Source organism: Triturus cristatus, chromosome 3_1 (genome assembly GCF_964204655.1).
Source record: "Triturus cristatus chromosome 3_1, aTriCri1.1, whole genome shotgun sequence".
In the NCBI taxonomy this organism is placed as follows: domain Eukaryota; kingdom Metazoa; phylum Chordata; class Amphibia; order Caudata; family Salamandridae; genus Triturus; species Triturus cristatus.
The window spans coordinates 833,016,118-833,035,221 of record NC_140583.1 but is presented as its reverse complement, the minus strand read 5'-3'; the positions used below and the strand labels follow the sequence as shown (position 1 = coordinate 833,035,221).

The 19,104-nt window shown below is 48.9% G+C and overlaps 1 long non-coding RNA gene across 1 annotated transcript in view; it reads right to left on the bottom strand.

Annotated features, from left to right (window-relative positions):
* Positions 1–1,648: 1,648 nt before the first annotated feature.
* LOC146861146 (uncharacterized) overlaps positions 1,649–19,104 on the bottom strand; it is a 332,017-nt gene continuing 314,561 nt past the window's right edge. Inside the window, exon 3 of the long non-coding RNA XR_014979234.1 lies at positions 1,649–1,822. This is a non-coding gene — a long non-coding RNA (uncharacterized LOC146861146). The remainder of the gene's footprint in view (positions 1,823–19,104) is intronic.

The window sequence follows — 19,104 nt, the reverse complement described above, 5'->3', positions numbered from 1 at the left end:
TAATGATAGTGTTTTCTGTGATCAAAGTATCTTGTGATTTAAATCGTACTTTTAAAGTGTCCTTGATGTGCTGTTTTTTCACTCTTTACAGTTTCCCCTGAAGAAGGGCGATAAGCCCGAAATGCGTTGGGTCAAAAAAACTTCTTGACTACTTGTTGTATTGGCTTTTTCAACATGCTGTAATTAAGGCTTGTGAGTATAATACATGCATTTGAAAATCGAAACTACCAGTTCGACACATTGAAAAGAGACAACGAGGATTAAGTTAATAAAAAAATGCTTAAAATGAATAAATTATGGTCAAAGGATGATTTTTCATCTAATATGAAGGTGTTGCATCCTGGGACTGATGCATAGCTATGCACCAGCATCATGTCTCATATTATACATGTTTTCCGCCCGGTCGACGAGTCGACCGGCAGAAAAGCGGCGGACGGTCATTCCGTCCCCCATGAACCCTCCAGCCATCCTAATATGGCGGGGGTCCTTTAGGTATGGATGGCGGGTGGATCGCCCCCGCCAGGCCAGCGGTGGCTACCGCCGGCCCGACGGGGGTGGTCCGCCCGCCATCCTAATGGGGCCCTAAGTGTTTGTTTAAAACCCGTGCTGCGGTACTGCTGCTGAGCTGTCCAGTTACCTGTTAAGTGTTACTATTTCATCAAACCTCGCATTTCTGTGTCCTCGTTCTTGTGGTTCTACCTTTCCCATCAATACATGACTATAAGAATAACAGTTCAGAGGGAATAAAAAACAAGCATTGGCAAAAACCAATAGGTCGACCCTTTGTGACTTTAAATTAAAAAATGTCCAAATTGTGTCAAAAAATATTTTATTAATTTTGCCAATCCCTCTATGGATAAAAACAGAACTTTTAATTCTAGTTCTTTATCCCACACTTTATTTTATACATTTCTGATTGGCAAAATTAATAAAAGATTTTTTTGACACAATTTGGACATTTTTAAATTTCACTACTCACTCTTCACCAAACACTTTTTTTACCAGCTCCGCAGTAAACTGGCGTTGCAGCACACTAGGGTGGCATTCGGCCACTCCTGGTGGGGCCCAATGATGAAGCATGTCACCAACCAGGTTGGTGAGTGAGGGCTTTTTAAAAAAACTAAGTGGTTTTTTCAACAGTAGAGTCTTACTGTGACTATTTACATGCTTGCTCTTCCTTCTTTCTACAATTTTGACACACTCCTTTGTTGATTGTGTGATTCAAAATGAGCAGCAAAATGTGGTCTGCAAAACAGAGAAATACCTTTCCAACTCGCAAAGTAACTTTAAAACTTTGTGACATACATTTTTGGGGTCTTAAAATCTGTCGTTTTGGAAAGCACTGACTTCAAAAAGCTTTTGTTCATCAGGCCCAGTGAATCTGGCAGTAAATTCTAAGTTAATGATTGATTTGAAGCATTCCTTTCTTGGTCCCACTGCTGTAATCTAACTGCAAGATGTTGGAGACTTTAAATAATAAATACAGGCCCCATACACTCTCCTACTCTCTCTATCTGTTTTATATCTCAAGATACACTATTCGAGCAGTGGACATCACTGGTTGTTTATGTGTAGATGGATTCAGCCGTGACAGAATTCAGCAATTGATTGTTTTGTTTCAGCGCTATCGCAATAAAATGCAACACAATACAATGCAAGGTGCTTTATTGGCTTTGTAACTCAGACAGGCTTTGTCAAACTAAATACACGGGGTGCATAAAAAGATAGCATTACAGCCTCTCCAACAGTGGTCATTTCTGCATCCAGGCTACGTCGGAATCTGTGTTGTTTTATGCAGCGGGTTTCAGTTCTTCTGCACCCCCTAAAACGTTATGACAGAAGTGCACATTACTAATTCCAGCATGACAATATTTCACCCACATGAACACACATATCATTTTCATGTATATTCTCTCACCAGACACTCAGCGAATGAAAATGCCCATATGAACGCTTCTTCTGAAACCTGGCTGCTCATTTCTATTCATACATAATCTCACAGCAGGGGCAAACTGAGTTCATACTGGTACAGCCATATGTCACTGAGCTTGTAGCTGTCACAATTCTACGAGCAGTAAAACCTTCAAGGAATATAGTTTTACCCAGGGGTTGTTACACCTGCACAAACAAGAGTTGAAGATTATTTTACAATGAATAATCTAAAATGTTCGTGCAATACCTGGAAGACAAAAAAATAAGTGTGCGCCCAAAAAAAAATTCCATTTCAAATTAAATTGACGAAAATAAGATAGAAAGTTTTACATTGAGGGCCTTATTTAGAGATAGGCGCAACTGGGTCATTCACCATATATCAGCAGATGTCTAGTTACACAAATTTAGGGCCTGGTTACAAGCTGGGGTGTTATTGATTACCCCTGATAAATGACAATAACACGGTTTACCCGATTTATCAGGGGTGATAAATAACACCTATTATGAGTTCATGAGAAATAACTGACAGATTTTGATGTTTAACGCACCAAAATTCGCATGATACGGTAAATAACATCTGTTTTCCCCTGATAAATTTCGGCATGTTTGACCTGCCGAAATTTAACAAATGTTGGGTTCGTTTACGCATCCAATGGTCATCGGCTGCGTTAAATAAAACCAAACTCGTAATTCCGTTCCGTGGGTAAACAGAATTTTAGACACGGGACAGAATTTAATGCCCCATGACTCAAAATTAGGCTCTCAATGAGTCCTCCGTCTCATTTACTGGTGGGGACACTGACAGAGTTTACTAAGGCAAAGTCTCAGTCGAGTCCACCAGAAGAAGCTGTATGACGGAGCTAGTCTGCTACTGGGTTACCATTTTGGACAGCATCATAAGTTCTTCTCCATTTTGGACAGCCTTCCATGCTATTTCTTCCTGTTCATGACCGCCATTAAGGTAATGTTTCATGTTCATGATCATGAACATGAAAAACTCATAAATGTCTCTCATATGTTTTTTTAAAACAATTTTTATTTTGTAAAAAACACAACCAAAATCCCATGTCATCACTTAAAAACACATAGGATACCACAACAGTACACTTGATAACCTCCCTAGATGAACCCCTCCATCCCGCCAGCCATCCCTCACAAACAAAGGATATAGCATGTTCCCAATGTACTATAATCTTATACCCTCATTCCGCCACTGGTGGGCCGTCGTGAATGTCACACATTTGTTGTGAGAAAACTCCTTGGGTGTCAGGGACATTTCTTTTTTGCGTTTCAGAGACAAAGCCCAGCTTTGGGGTATTTTCTGAAAGAAAAATGGTAAGTCACTCACTATGCCTTGCCAACAAACCTGGCATCGTATTTTCTCCAAAGGGTCTCCTGTCATGAAACACAACCCGCCACAGCAGCAGGGAACGTTAAATATTTGAAGCCGGTTACTACTGGGGTAGAGGAGGACCGGCAGTGGCGTAGCACAACCCCTCCCCTCCCCCCCCCCCCCCCCCGCTTTTCCATGCGTTTGCCACAGGCAGCCATCGTGTTCATATCACCAGCACCCCCTCCCTGCTCCTCCATGCGGCCGCCACAGGGCAGCAAAGGAAGGGCCCGCCACAGGTGGCAAAGTGGCTAGCTACACCACTGAGGACCGGTCTCCTCTGCACCAGCTGTTCGGATGCCCACCTGCCACTGTCTACATCACTCAACTGGTTTCTAACCACTCAAGAAAAATACTTGACAGAATGACCACCGGCTACAAAAATAAAATTGGGGCATATTCACTAGCATATATGGGTGTGGACAATTTGGTAAAACGCAGAGAAAGAGAAGTTCCTCAAATATTTCTGGCCCATGAAATCCCTATCAAACTTCATTTTTTTCTTCATCTAGTTTCCAGTTTTGCCCTTCCTGTTTTCAGTGTTTGTTAACAGAAGCATTGTTATTTGCACTAAAATGCCCTTTGGAGTGAACGTAAATATAAGAATAAGAATTAAAACGACGAAAAATACCTAATTGACATACAGTACAGATAGTGTAGTAGTGTGTGAGCACTGGGGACGAGAATACAGTCGATGAATGTGTGCTAGTATCTTGGTACACAAACAAATGTATCCACCAAAACGTATGTGCATGAGCAAAGCCTCACGACACATAGCAACAAAAAAAACCTGTATGCCAAAGGATTTTTTATGGACCACTGCAGGAAGAAGCTTCAACCCCAAAGTGCAATCGACAGCCGGCATTCCAAAAATTAGTCCTGCACTACACTTAGTATGCAAGCTCGCTAATGTTCACAACCTGCAGGTCCGAGCAGGACGCATTGCGCTTTCTGTCTAATAGATTAATTTTAAAACTGGTAACCATTTTTAAACAGGTATGTCACTTCCATTAGAAATTTGCAAGGGTAAAATTGTGCCATAAAGTGGCCAATGCAACACCGATTTAGAGATTTCACAAACAGCCTTACTCAAATTGAGAAAAAATTAGGACAGCCTCTCATGGTGCACATCTACAAAAGGTAACAATCTACCGCCATTGTGGGACCAGAAGTTACATTTGCATAAAACTGCTACAGAGGTTCCACTTGCTTTCAGATGAACGAAAAGCGTACCTTGAGGTAGGGGTGTTGAAAGGCATCGGTCTCTGTTGTTTCCAAACACCTAAGGTCCACAAAGCTCTGGTACAACTGAGTGCCTTAGCATTTCTCATTCGAGTGCCTCCTCTGCATCTGTGCACTGTGCACGGTGGTATCAGTGTAACTCAGAGACTCCAAGAGGTCAGGGACTTCCAAGACTTGTTCAATAATGTTATGGAAAATGGATGAAACTTCCATTGGGGTAAGCTCAACTCCACTATTGTTGGTGAAGCACATGAACATTTCTGATGGATTCCAGTAAGGCCCTAATTCCCTGTCTGTGACAATGGCTTTCTAGAGGGATCGGTTTGTTAAAAAGAATGTCCAGCCTGGTACATAGTACTTTGATTTTCTACATGTTTCTAATTTTCTAAGATCCAAAGTAGGAGGTCAGACAATTTAAGATGCCTGGGATTGATAAATGGATCCCAAGTGAGGAGTGTCATTGAACAAGTGGTACCCAAATTATGGAGGAAGATTGACCAGCTTGTACAAAGCTTCTACCCATGATTTTCCAGGTAGTTTCAAAGTTCATCAGGAAGGCATAAGGCATGAAATGAACCCCACTGAAGCTTTTGGTGAACTGCGTAGAAGAGAAGCCGAGGAAAGAATGCTAACCTGTATGCTTTTTCTTCGGAAATTGAAAGAAGCTGTCAGCTCTAATCCCAGGAGCTGCCCAATATGATGCCCGCCTGACAGTCTACAGGAAAGAGATATTTCCAGGCAGCCAATTATCTCATCCGATATTGGAATGTCAAGGCATGTTGGTACCCTATGAAAAGTAAGCTTTGTAATCCCTTTTCAAGTAATTTCACTTTTATTCAATGGGTTCCAAGCAGGGGGCTTATCTCATGTTTTTAACATCACTGCACTTCTGAGAACAGCCCTGCAAGCATTAGCCTGCTCATCAGTTCTGAAGTTCCTAGTCCACAAATGAAGGCGCGGGTAATAATCAAAACTGTCCTTTGGTTAAAATATGCATTTCTCAACCAGTCATCTCAGCACCAACTCAGTTTGGCAATAGTTGTCTAAATCAACTCTTGTGGTCAACCTCCAGTGACATTTTGGAAATCCATACTATATTTCCCAATATCATCCTTCCGGTCACTGAATCTTGTGCACACCCACATCAGTCCTGCACTCCCATCAGTGGCAGGGGTATATGGGGTTTCGCTACCCACGCTATATATAATTCCCTGTATCAACAAACACACAAGCCGATTTCAATGTGTGCCCTAGGCCGAGTGCACAGTGATCAAGTAGGAATTTACTTTGAACATGCAGGTCCACTGAAAGGTTCTTTTGTGCATATGACCTATTCCTGTATCTATTACTAGCTTTTCCATTTCCAGATTGCAAAAAAGTAAATGTGTGGTAAAGTAACTTCACGGTATAGAAAGCTTTTACATGTTACAAACTATTCTTATAATATAGGCGTGGTTGAGGCTGCACTCAACAGCTTAGAACATTTCACAAGTTCGAGCCTTCTGTGAGGCTGGGCAACAGCTCCGCACCATAGGATACACACAATATAAATGCAATGTCAATGTCTACTCATTCCCAACAATGGTCACCATGGAGAAAAAACAGAAGAACAAACTACCACTGCCAGTAAAAGATGCACAATCAGTTACAGAGCAGACTCTACTACAAGAACTGTCATCTTTAAAAATGACAACTGATCAAGTGTATGACAGAAACCCAGTGATGCATTAATAATTCCAGGAAAGGAGGCAGGAGTAAACATACTCACAGAATGGATGAAGTAGAGATGAGAGAAGAAAATTAAAGAAAGAGCCAAGACAACCGTGAACATGGCCCAGCCACAGGATAAAGGCCGGTGCTGAAATGTAGGACAGAAACATGAAGAATTAATTAAGACATTTTGTAATCTCTGCTGTACGTGAGTGGGACAATACAATAAGGTTCTCAGAGAAATGTAAGCCAGAAACCCTGGAACAAAAACTTCTAATTGCCCAGTAACATTCAGCGAGTACACAATGTCTGTGTGACGAATCCCACAAGTATGCATTTTATAAAAACCAGCAATTGCATTCTTCCTACGACCAAGGCCAACAATGCAAAACAATAAAGAGAAGGAAAGATAAATGGAATCATTTTTAGGAATCTGCTGCTTGTTCAAAATGTCAATGAAAAATGGGAGTAATTCTTGAACATGAGATCAAAACTCAAGAAATTGGACATGATATATGTATGGTCTTAAAGTCCAAGCAAAGATAATGGTCCCCAATTATGTGAAAATAATCATGTTAATTAATGCAACAGATTTATCATCCTTTATTGATGACCATCAATCAAATGACATGGGCACACTGTCTATGCCTATTAAATAAAAAAAGAGAAAAACTATGCACACAATAGATGAGTAGTGCTTCAAAGACTAGTCAAACCATACTCAAGCAATGGATAGTTGAACACTTAAGATGTAAGAGAAAAGAAAGCAAATAGATTAGTCAAAATAAAAAGAGGAAGAAGGAATAAAATGAAAGATAAATGGAAAAGATAAGCCTGGAAACTGGTGTAGGAATTTGACAATGAAAAATATTAAATAGTAAAAAAAGAACAGTACATAAAGTATCATCAGCAGTGAAACCTGTTGGACAATGCAACAGCTGAGTTTAAATCCAAGGCAAGGGGGAGACGTGAGAATGTTACAATGGGACAGATGATGCAATCTTAATGTATTTACGAAATAGATGATAACAATACGCAAATGATAATGGAAGGTGGGCATGTATCTAAGAATTTGAAGGTGCCCGTGAAGCACTAGTCCTGAGATAGGATTGTGTCTCCCCTCTAGCACCGCTTAAATATCCCGTTGGGTTTCTTAATTGAATCCTTAGGCGCAAAATCATTTTGTCATGTTTCTAAAAAAGATCTAATCAATTAAATCAGCTTGCTTTAATTTATTTTAAAACAATTTTATTGTTTCAATTCATTGTGCTCATTATAAGGCGTCCATAAATGCATTAAAAGTCCCCAGTGCATTCAAATTCTCCGCTCGGGCCGTTTAACTGTAAAACAGTTTAACAAGGTCTAAACGAACAGGATTGCGCAGATAGGCGATATCTGAAAAAATACAAAATGCTTTTGAGATTCCCTGAATGTACGACTGAAGAGTAGTACAGCTACCACAAGACAATGCACACTGGATAGAACTCCATGGTCGGGAAAGAAGAGGTTTTTTGGGGTTCAATGTTTTATTAATTAATCCAGGACTACACTGACATGTTGTGGTCAAATGAACTCAGTAGTTTCGACTGGTAGGTAAAAAGAGAAACATGGACAGGATACTGATAATGTAAAGCATCGACCCTACTTCATTCAGACAGGAGAAAATAACATTGCCAACCATTCATGTTAGTAAATCAAATTTGAACCTGCTAACATTCTTACCCATCTTCCAACGGGGTGAATCATTACATTAAGCAAATGACAATTCTCTTTTGCCCAAATTCACAAAGTCTCCACAGATGTTAATACAAGATGTACATGGCTTACTCAAAGACAAAGAGAAGCTAAGAAAAGAGATGGAAGTGAAAATAAAACAGTCAGTCCAACAGAGAGAAATGTAATATCTAATTAATGCATCGTTGACCTGTGGATTCTCTAACGCATGAATGGACTGTTAGTGGGTACAGCCAACCAAGTGATTGATCTAGTCTTCCTAACCTTCTTCAATACTTCTGGCTGTATTCAGAAATGCTTCAAAAAGCATAGTAGGATTGTGATTTTTAGGAATCTGTGTAATCTCTGCAAGATCAGAAGTGCCCAATTTTAGACTCTTCAGCGACCGAGAAGTGATTAACGATATTGACAACAGATTAGTTGACCTTGGTGAACCTTTAGCCAGATAAATGAGATTACATTCACATGTCCTGTGTTGATGGCACCTTCTCCAAGGTACCAGGGACATAATCCTAGGGATTACCCTTTTGCCAAAGGGTACTTGGGCACCCCAGCATTACTAATCCTAGATATTACTGAAGTTACCCAGTCTGGGGAAATCCTGTGCATCCCTAAATTACAGGGGGTTTAGAAACTCAAAGCAGAGCCCTTCAGATACTTAACAGTTCCAGGAGGGCTCAGAGGATTGCTGGGCATGGCAAGGCCATGCCTGGTAGTGATGTGTTATGTCCTGTATTTTAAAATGTAAAGAGGACTGTGAACGCCAAACTGTCTTTGCGCTATTGAAAATAACATAATCACAAATCAAGATAAAGGATAAAAGGAGACCCTGAGGGATGCTTGCGTTACTATTACTTGCTTATATTCTTCTCTTAGTGCTTGCATTCTTCATTTGCTATTACTTACAAAGGGCAGTACTAGTTTTATTACATTGAATTAAAAACTCATCTATCACTTGCTATGTGAGCCACTATTCCTCTGCAATAGGGGGTTAATGGGCCCGATTGCGACAATTGGAGTTCTTTAGCACAGAATTACAAGGGTCATTGTACTATTAGACGCCCGAACTGATTGACCTAGTATCTCTCCTTAGCACTTGATTCTTAGGATTCCAAAGCTCTTAATCATGCAGGTGGTGCAGGTTAGATACTCACAAAACAGATAACACAGTAACTCCAGAGATAAGAAGGCTACTTCTCAAAGCAGCGTTTTCCTTTGGAAAAGATAATATATACCCTAAGAATACTTTACTACACATAAATGATGAATCAGCAAAGAAAATCAGAAGTTTCTAGCCCTGCCTAGCCAGAGATACTACCCCAAACATTATTTTACAGTCATAGGCCAATGTTATCCCTTCAGAGTTGTTTGCAAAGCTCAAACTCACGTCTTTGGATTAAATGTAAAGTCATCGTTTATGGATTGGGTATGTAAAACGGTAATATCAAATCTCAAGCTCACAGTGCAAAACTTTAAAGCACAGAAGTTCACTTTGCTACACTTGAAAGGTGCAAAGTAACTCTATATTTGACCTCCAGAGATTTTGTTTCAGTTACTGCTGATGCAATGTAAATGAGGTTTTGATGTACCTGATACAAACACTTCTGGACCCAGAGAACAAACTGCAAACAAACCCTCCTGCCAAAACAATGAAGTACCCATCAAGTCTTGGCACACACAAGCACTTCCTTTAGTGCCTATGGCGAAAGGACACAGTCCAAAGGAGTCAAACCCACCATTTGGTAAGTTTGCTGGTGTCAGGACACTGCGATACCCATAGAGATGGTAAATACCATCGCGCTGCGGCCTGTGCAGCAATGGAAATGAGGACTGATCTGCACATTTATCAGCCTGAAGGGGGAGACGTCTCGTCTGCTTAAACTGCAGTTCAACCAGCGGGGGATCCGCTCGCGGAGACAGGCTGTGATAGCTTATTTCAAACCAAATAAACTGCAAGTTAGTTACATTTTTAGCACTAGTAGAAAACAAACTGTCAAGTGCAAGCACAGACACGGCTTCTGGAACGCCCCGGCCCGCCCACACTCACCTCATAAAAAACAACTACTCCTCTGGCACAAAGGATTGTGGGAATTCAAAGACTCCAACCAACATCACTGCTGCTGAGGACTATCATTTCTAACAGCGTGCCATTTTTAAATGCTCTTTTAGCATCACTGTTCAGAAATCATTCCGCTGTTCTCTCAGAGGTGCCACTCTTTTCAAACTGCTACTCCCTTTGCTTATTTGCACACCAAAGCTCAAACATCTATGAGCATACACTGCAATCAACTGTCAACTCAACCCTGTTTTTTCTGGGAACAGCTAAGGATCTGCCTTGGGCAAAAGCCGAAGAGGAAACTTGTTTAGCTCATTTTGGTAATTACGTTTTATCTATTCGATTTTTTAAAAGCTCTAATATCTCGTCTACCTTTTGAAAATTGAGTGGTTTTATTGGTTTGTATATTGGGCAGGTTTTAATTAACTATACACAATAAAGATTACTTACTTGCTTACATAGAGATGGTATGGAAAAATTCAGTGCTTATATTGTGAAACCAAGTGTTTGCGGACAAGAATTCTAGTGGTAAAGGGGTCCACAGAACCAGGCACCAGCAACATCTGCCATTAAGGCAAGGGCAAAGCCAGAGATAATGTACTTTTTGATGTAGTCACCATGGGTTTAAATTTAAATATCTCTGGAACTGCTGTGGATACAATGCTATGGTCATGTCCCCAGGCTCAAGATGTCCTCCTCTGGTTACTTCTCTTACTCCCAAAACCAGAGGATGAAGTTAACAAAACTTTCAATCACTCTGGAGTTAACCATAGGGCACACACAGGCACCTCACAATATGGGAGCAAGGACGAGGTGGCCCACCCTCACGAGCAAAAAAGACAGCAAACCTTCATGGAGATGATAGATGGCTCCTGTGCAGCTGACTAGGGGTAACCTCGTGCTCCTGAAGAAAGTGTACCACAATGGCTACTCCAATAGTTCCTCTCACCCATATGGGCTCAGTGTCTTACTGGCAGGGGGTCACTTCTCCTGAATGACATAGACTAGCAACTCACCCACAGGCATGAAGGTCTTTTCCTCACATGTCAGCTAAAGCAGATTTCTGCAGGCTTGTCCTGAATGTCTGTCTGGTCTCGAGGGTAAATAGAAACAGCTCAGTCATATTTCCAGATCACAATCCCTCTCAGCTACATTGCTGGTCAGCACGTGCCTACACAATGAGAGATCGTGGAACTATGAACTTGGCAGTGGAAGCTGTACTTATGGTGAATACTGAGCAGTCCACTCTCTCGCAACTGCTAAATTGAATGCGGACATGACCACTGGGTGATCAGGAAATGCAGGAATCGTGGCCAAAAGTAGTTTCTCCTGTAGTGGATTTAGCTGTTCCAATGAGAATGTTTATCAGCTCCAATGGAATGCAGATCACATCAGTAAGAGGGGTGTTAGAAAGGATGGACGGACCGGGAGGGTCGGCCGGGGTCAGGAGGAGAGGTCTCCGGGGAGAGCCGTCTCCAGCGATCGTACAGACAAGTAACTTCCCCCCCACAGACAGATACCACACACGGATAAGGTTCAGTGTTCTTTATAAGCACTTCTTAAGGTACGGTTGAATGGTACAAGGAGGTCTGGACTCAGGGGTCCCCTCGGTTCAAGTCTCTCAAAGCAGGGTACGGGGTAGCGGGACAGTCTGTCTACCAGTCAGGTAGTTTGGATGAGATGATGATTAGCTCACAATCCTCGAGCTTAGTTGGTACGGGCCGCGGCAGCGCCAGCAGGTCCCGGAAAGATGGTCGATGTACGGTCCGCGGCAGCGCCAGCAGGTCCCGGTGAGGATGGTCGTTACAACGGGCAGCGGCAGCGCCAGCAGGTCCCGGAAAGATGGTCGATGTACGGTCCGCGGCAGCGCCAGCAGGTCCCGGTGAGGATGGTCGTTACAACGGGCCGCGGCAGCGCCAGCAGGTCCCGACGAGGATGGATGTTGTAGAAGGCCGCGGCAGCGCCAGCAGGCAGGACGATGGTTCACAAGAGCGGGCTACGGCAGCGCCAGTAGTACGTCAAGGCTGAGTTCTCTCGGTGTCTCTCGACTCCAGGATACAACTGCCTTCCTGCTCCGGAGTTGCCCCAGTTATAGGGCAGGCGCCCTTTGATGTCCGGACCCTCGCACTTGGAGGTCGGAGGGCCCGGGATGAAGGTGTCCAGACACCCAGCAGGGGGTGGAGCCAGCGCCTGGGGGAGCTGGAGGCGACCGGCACCTGGCGGGGGAAGAGCTCTTGACACTTCGTCCTCCTATTGACCTGCCAAGTGGTCCGCTCACCTCCCGGGTGGATGGTGGTGCCGGGATGTCGGGGCCGGCCAGGCCCGGGGTTAGGGTCGGGGCGAGGCCACGCGGCCTCGTGGTGCAGGGCCCAAGATGGCGGCTTGAACCGGCCGGGGGAGCCGGTGGGGCGGGGCCCCGTGATGAGTAGAGGTCCGAGGGCAGAAGATCCGTCGGGAGACGGGGTACAGGTGCTTTTCGTGGATTATGCCTGGTGGGCCGGAGCTCGGGCCCTGTCGTGTGGGGAGGGAGCAAGCCCTTCGTGTGGCCTGTCCAACATGCGTCCCCCCCCAGCTGAAGGCGGGGAGAGTCACCCATCTCCTTGGGGACTCTCTTCGTCGAGGCGGAAAAAGCGGGACAGGCCATCCGCGTTGGCGTGGTCTTGGCCTGGTCGGTGCTCCCCAGTGAAGTCCATTCCCTGCAGGGAAATGGACCAGCGCAAGAGTTTTGGGTTCTCCCCCCGCATCTGCATCAGCCACTGCAGGGGTCGATGGTCGGTTTGTACCCGGAAGTGGGTACCGAAGAGATAGGGCCGGAGCTTTTTGAGGGCCCACACCACTGCGAAGGCCTCCCTCTCGATGGTGCTCCAGCGCTGTTCTCGGGCCAGGAGACGTCGACTGATGAAGGCCACCGGCTGGTCATGACCTTCGGGGTTTAACTGAGAAAGGACGGCTCCGATGCCGTGGTCGGAGGCGTCGGTCTGTACCACGAATTCCCGACTGTAATCGGGGGCCTGGAGCACAGGGGCGGTGCACAGGGCGGCCTTCAGCTTCTCGAAGGCCGCTTGACAATCGGGGGTCCAGTTAATCCGCTTCGGTTGGTTCTTGGACGTGAGACCCGTGAGGGGCCCCACGATGCTGCCGTAGTCCTTCACGAACCGCCGGTAGTAGCCGGTGAGCCCCAAGAAGGCTCGGACCTCGGTCTGGGTGACGGGGGGCTGCCAGGACTGGATGGCAGCAATCTTAAGTTGTAGCGGGGCCACCAGCCCGCTTCCCACTTGGTGCCCAAGGTAGGTCACAGACCCTTGGCCAATTTGGCACTTGCCGGCCTTAATTGTGAGGCCGGCCCGCTGGAGGGCCTGTAGGACCTCTTGGAGGTGACGGAGGTGGTCGGGCCAGTGGCGGCTGTATACAGCGATATCGTCCAGGTAGGCAGCGCTGAACTCTTCGAGCCCCGCCAAGACCTGGTTCACGAGGCGTTGAAACGTGGCGGGGGCATTCTTCATGCCGAAGGGCATGACCTTGAATTGGTAGTGGCCATCGGGGGTAGAGAAGGCTGACCGTTCCTGAGCCCTGGGTGTGAGGCCGATCTGCCAGTAGCCCGCTGTTAGGTCGAAGATACTGAGGTAGCGGGCGGCCCCCAGCCGGTCGATCAGCTCGTCTGCTCGGGGGATCGGATGAGCGTCGGTCCGGGTGACAGCGTTCAAGCCCCGGTAGTCGACGCAGAATCTCAGTTCAGGTGCGGTGCCGGGGGCAGCGGCTTTGGGGACCAATACAACCAGACTGGCCCAGGGACTGTCCGAGGGCTCGATGACCCCGATTGTGAGCATCTTGGCCACCTCCTCCTGTATGCAGGCCCGTACCCGATCTGGTACGCGGTAGGCCCGGTGTCGGACAGGGGGACTGTCCCCGGTGTCCACGTCGTGCAAACACCAAGGGGTGACCCCGGGGGTGAGGGAGAACAGGGTAGCGAACTGCAGCAGGAGGTTCCGGCAGCCCTGGCGTTGCTCCGAAGTGAGGGCGTCAGAGAGCCGGACCCCGTCCACGGAGCCGTCATTCTCCTGAGTCTTCAGAAGATCCGGGAGGGGTTCGGAGTCTTCCTCTGCCCCACTGTCCGTAGCCATCAGGAGGCTGAGTTCTGAGCGCACAAAGTGTGGTTTGAGTCGGTTGGTGTGGAGGACCCGAAGGGGGTTCCGGGAGGTCCCCAGGTCGATGAGGTAAGTGACGGGGCTTTTGCGCTCGACCACTTTGAAGGGCCCCGTCCACTTATCTTGCAAGGCACATGGTTCGGTGGGGGACATCACCCATACTTGTTGTCCAGGCTCGAACTCAACGGAGGAGGCATTGTGATCATACCACTTCTTCATGTCCTCCTGGCTGGCCTCGAGGTTCGCCTTGGCCATCTCTCTGAAGCGCCGGGTCTGATTGCGTAGGGCCAGGAGTTATTTGAAGACGTCTGGAGGGGTCTTTAGGGGGGCCATCTCCCAACCTTCTTTTACTAGGCTGAGGGGCCCTCGCACAGGGTGCCCGTACAGGAGTTCGAAAGGGCTAAAACCGAGGGACTTCTGGGGAACTTCTCGGTAGGCGAAGAGGAGGCACGGGAGTAGTACATCCCACTGGCGACGGAGGGGCTCTTCCAATCCCCCAATCATCCCCTTGAGGGTGCGGTTAAAACGCTCCACTAGTCCGTTCCCTTGGGGGTGATAGGGGGTCGTGAATCTGTAGGTGACCCCGCATTGTTGCCAGAGGGACTTCATGTATTTGGATATAAAGTTCGTGCCTCGGTCGCTGACGACTTCTCGGGGGAAGCCTACCCGGGAGAAGATCCCCATTAGGGCCCGGCCAACCACCGGAGCTGTCACGGTCCGTAGGGGCACCGCCTCGGGGTAGCGGGTGGCATGGTCCACCAGTACTAAGATGAACCTGTGTCCTTGTGCCGTGCGGGGGTCCAGAGGCCCCACGATGTCTATCCCCACCCTCTCGAACGGGGTGGTGACCACAGGGAAGGGTTGCAGAGGGGCTTTCAGCTTCCGACCACTCTTCCCGCTGGCTTGGCATGTGGGGCAAGATCGGCAGTGGTTCAGGACGTCGTTCCTCATCTTCGGCCAGAAAAAGTGGGTCACTAGGCGGCTGTACGTTTTATCTTGGCCCAGGTGTCCAGCCAGGGGGACATCGTGGGCCAGGTTGAGCAGAAAGTCTCTGAAGCGGAGAGGTACCACCAGTACTCGACCGGCCCCCAGCTCGGCGATTCTTTGCTCGCTGTATAGCAGGTCGTTATCCCAGTAGACCCAGTGAGTTCCGGTGGAGTCCCCTGCGTTCTGGGCGCTGGCTTGTTGGCGGAGTCCCTCGAGGGAGGGACAGGTCTTTTGTTCCTGGCGGAACTGTGCTTGGGTGGGCCCCCCCTCTTGACGCCACTGAGCCAGGTCAGGAAGGTCCTGGGGTTGCGCGTCCCCTTCGGCCGTCGGGTCTGGGAGGCTGGCCTCGTCGTTGTCTTCTACTGGGGCGACTGGGGGCGGAGGTGCTGGCCATTCTGGTTCTTCTGATCGAGGGACGGCACGGGCGGCCATGGACCGGGTGGTTATGCAGGCCCAGTCCGGGAGGCCCAGCATCCCCAGGTGCTCTCTTCTCTCAACGGTGGCCCACGGGGAACTCTCGAGGTCATTCCCCAGGAGGCAGTCCACGGGGGCATCGTCCCGGACCGTCACCTTCAACAGGCCGGAGACCCCTCCCCATTCGAATGGGACGCAGGCCATTTGACACATACTTTCAGAGTTGTCTGCCGAGCGGACGGGGCAGAGAATGTTCGGCAGGATCTGCTCGGGCTTCACCAGGTGACAGCGGACGGCCGTCACACTGGCGCCTGTGTCACGCAAGGCCTCGGCTCGCTGTCCATTAATGGTCACCCACTGACCGTATTTCCTGGTGTTAGCGGGTAGGGGAGCCCGCGGGACCATGTCTCTTCCCCCTAAGCACGCCAGGACCATGGCGGCCGGTTCCCACTCTTGCTGGGCCGGCTCATACTCCTCTGGTTCCTCCAATGATCGCTCTTCCCCCAGGGCGGCGGCAGCTACCTGGCGGGGCTTGGGTGTTTGGTTCTGCGGGCAGCTCGGGTCATTGGCGTAGTGGCCGACTCGCTGGCATCGGTGGCACGTGACGTTGGCTCGGACCCCAGGACGCCACGGGGGGTTGCCCCGACCGGCCGGAGCCGGGGTGCTGGCCACGGGTGTTGCGAGCAAGGCGTCTCTCCCTCGCCCCTGGCCCCCTCCTCCTCCCCGAGGACGGTGCTGGCCTTGGTTGTTTCTGTTCTGTTCGTGTGGCCCCCTCCGGCCCACTCGGGTGCTTTCCCATCGGTCAGCTTCGGCGGCGAGCTGCCGGGGGTCAGTCAGCTTACTGTCGAGGAGGTGCTGCCTGAGCTCGACGAAGCAGTTGTTCGACAGGTGCTCCCATACCATCAGGTTAAAGAGTTGTTCATAGGTGGTGACCTGGCTCCCCTTTATCCAACCCTCGAAGGCACGGCTGAAATAGTTCACGTATTCTACCCAAGTTGTACCTGGGATCCGGGTGCAATCTCTGAACCTCTGGCGGTACATCTCGGGTGTGAGGCCGTAGCGGGTGAGGAGGGCAGCCTTCATGTGGTCGTAGGACGACATTTGGTGATCTGGGAGCTGCAGTAGGGCATCGCGACCCTCGTTGATAAACCTCCCCCAGAGTCCGGCTCCCCAATCACTCCGGTCGATCCGGTGGGAGGTCATGGCGATCTCGTAGGCTTTAAACCACTGTTGTATGTCGTCTTCTCGGACATACTCGCGGACAACATCCTTGGGGATGTGGACTTTTTTCTCGATGGCCCCGGGGTGTGTGGTCGCTCAGGCACCCCCAGTTCTTTATTCTGTTTCCGAAGTTCTATTTCCGCCAGTTTGCGCTCATGCTCGAGCGTTATTTTTTTCTCCTCCAGCTCTCTCTGTCTCTGCTTCTCTTCTCGTTCATCTCGGAGCCGCATGTGCTCGAGGTTGAGTTTCTGTTCAGCTAACTTGAGTTCCCCATCCATCTTGAGTCGTGCCATTTCCAACTCGTGCAATCTGGTTCTTTCTCTTTCTCGGATCTCCTCCTGCGAGAGGCCCGTTCCCCGCTCCTCGGGAGCCGTGGCGTTCCCCTCTGGTGTGATGCTGCTTTGGTCGGAGGGTCCGGCGACCCCAGTTTCTGTCCACGACTCTAGGGCGTGCTTTAGATCATCTTTGGTACTCAGGCCGGTGGTAGCAATGCCAAGTTCTATGCAGAATTGTCTCAGTTCGCGGTGGTTGTATTCTTCTAATTTATCCATTTGGAATTTCTCGGTGGAGTTGCTATCTTTGGCTGACATCGTGTTGTTGTCGTGGGGTGAGCTACTCTCTGTACGATTACGCGTTGATTCGGATCGCGCCGCTGGCCACCAATGTTAGAAAGGATGGACGGACCGGGAGGGTCGGCCGGGGTCAGGAGGAGAGGTCTCCGGGGAGAGCCGTCTCCAGCGATCGTACAGACAAGTAACTTCCCCCCCACAGACAGATACCACACACGGATAAGGTTCAGTGTTCTTTATAAGCACTTCTTAAGGTACGGTTGAATGGTACAAGGAGGTCTGGACTCAGGGGTCCCCTCGGTTCAAGTCTCTCAAAGCAGGGTACGGGGTAGCGGGACAGTCTGTCTACCAGTCAGGTAGTTTGGATGAGATGATGATTAGCTCACAATCCTCGAGCTTAGTTGGTACGGGCCGCGGCAGCGCCAGCAGGTCCCGGAAAGATGGTCGATGTACGGTCCGCGGCAGCGCCAGCAGGTCCCGGTGAGGATGGTCGTTACAACGGGCCGCGGCAGCGCCAGCAGGTCCCGGAAAGATGGTCGATGTACGGTCCGCGGCAGCGCCAGCAGGTCCCGGTGAGGATGGTCGTTACAACGGGCCGCGGCAGCGCCAGCAGGTCCCGACGAGGATGGATGTTGTAGAAGGCCGCGGCAGCGCCAGCAGGCAGGACGATGGTTCACAAGAGCGGGCTACGGCAGCGCCAGTAGTCCGTCAAGGCTGAGTTCTCTCGGTGTCTCTCGACTCCAGGATACAACTGCCTTCCTGCTCCGGAGTTGCCCCAGTTATAGGGCCGGACCCTCGCACTTGGAGGTCGGAGGGCCCGGGATGAAGGTGTCCAGACACCCAGCAGGGGATGGAGCCAGCGCCTGGGGGAGCTGGAGGCGATCGGCACCTGGCGGGGGAAGAGCTCTTGACACTTCGTCCTCCTATTGACTTGCCAAGTGGTCCGCTAACCTCCCGGGTGGATGGTGGTGCCGGGATGTCGGGGCCGGCCAGGCCCGGGGTTAGGGTCGGGGCGAGGCCACGCGGCCTCGTGGTGCAGGGCCCAAGATGGCGGCTTGAACCGGCCGGGGGAGCCGGTGGGGCGGGGCCCCGTGATGAGTAGAGGTCCGAGGGCAGAAGATCCGTCGGGAGACGGGGTACAGGTGCTTTTCGTGGATTATGCCTGGTGGGCCGGAGCTCGGGCCCTGTCGTGCGGGGAGGGAGCAAGCCCTTCGTGTGGCCTGTCCAACAAGGGGGAAAGAGGGCAGTGTCTGGAAATACTCTGGCAGGGCTGCTGGGGATACCTCCCCAACCTTCAGGAACAACTGTATTCTGGCAGGGTTAAAAGGAATGCAAATCTTGTTGGCTCCTAGCATGGTTCAATCAGCAGCCTTGCACAAGGCAGCCACCATATTGAAGGGCACACAGACATGAAGTCCAATGGACTCCACCATATACACAGTCATACATACCTACACACCTCACACCCGACCATACTGAAGAAAAACAACTGATATCCAGGATATTAAAACACACAGGATGGTACAGGTCCCAAGAGCACCACACATGGAACTTTCCGATCCAATACACTGAAGTGGCATCTCCTCCTCCATGGTGGAGGAGCGTGGCATCACTGCCAGCAGCTGCAAAACGTGAAAAATAAAATGATAATAAAGCACATTTATTATTGTTTTATTTTTTCCATAGCGTCATGTCTAGGGGGCG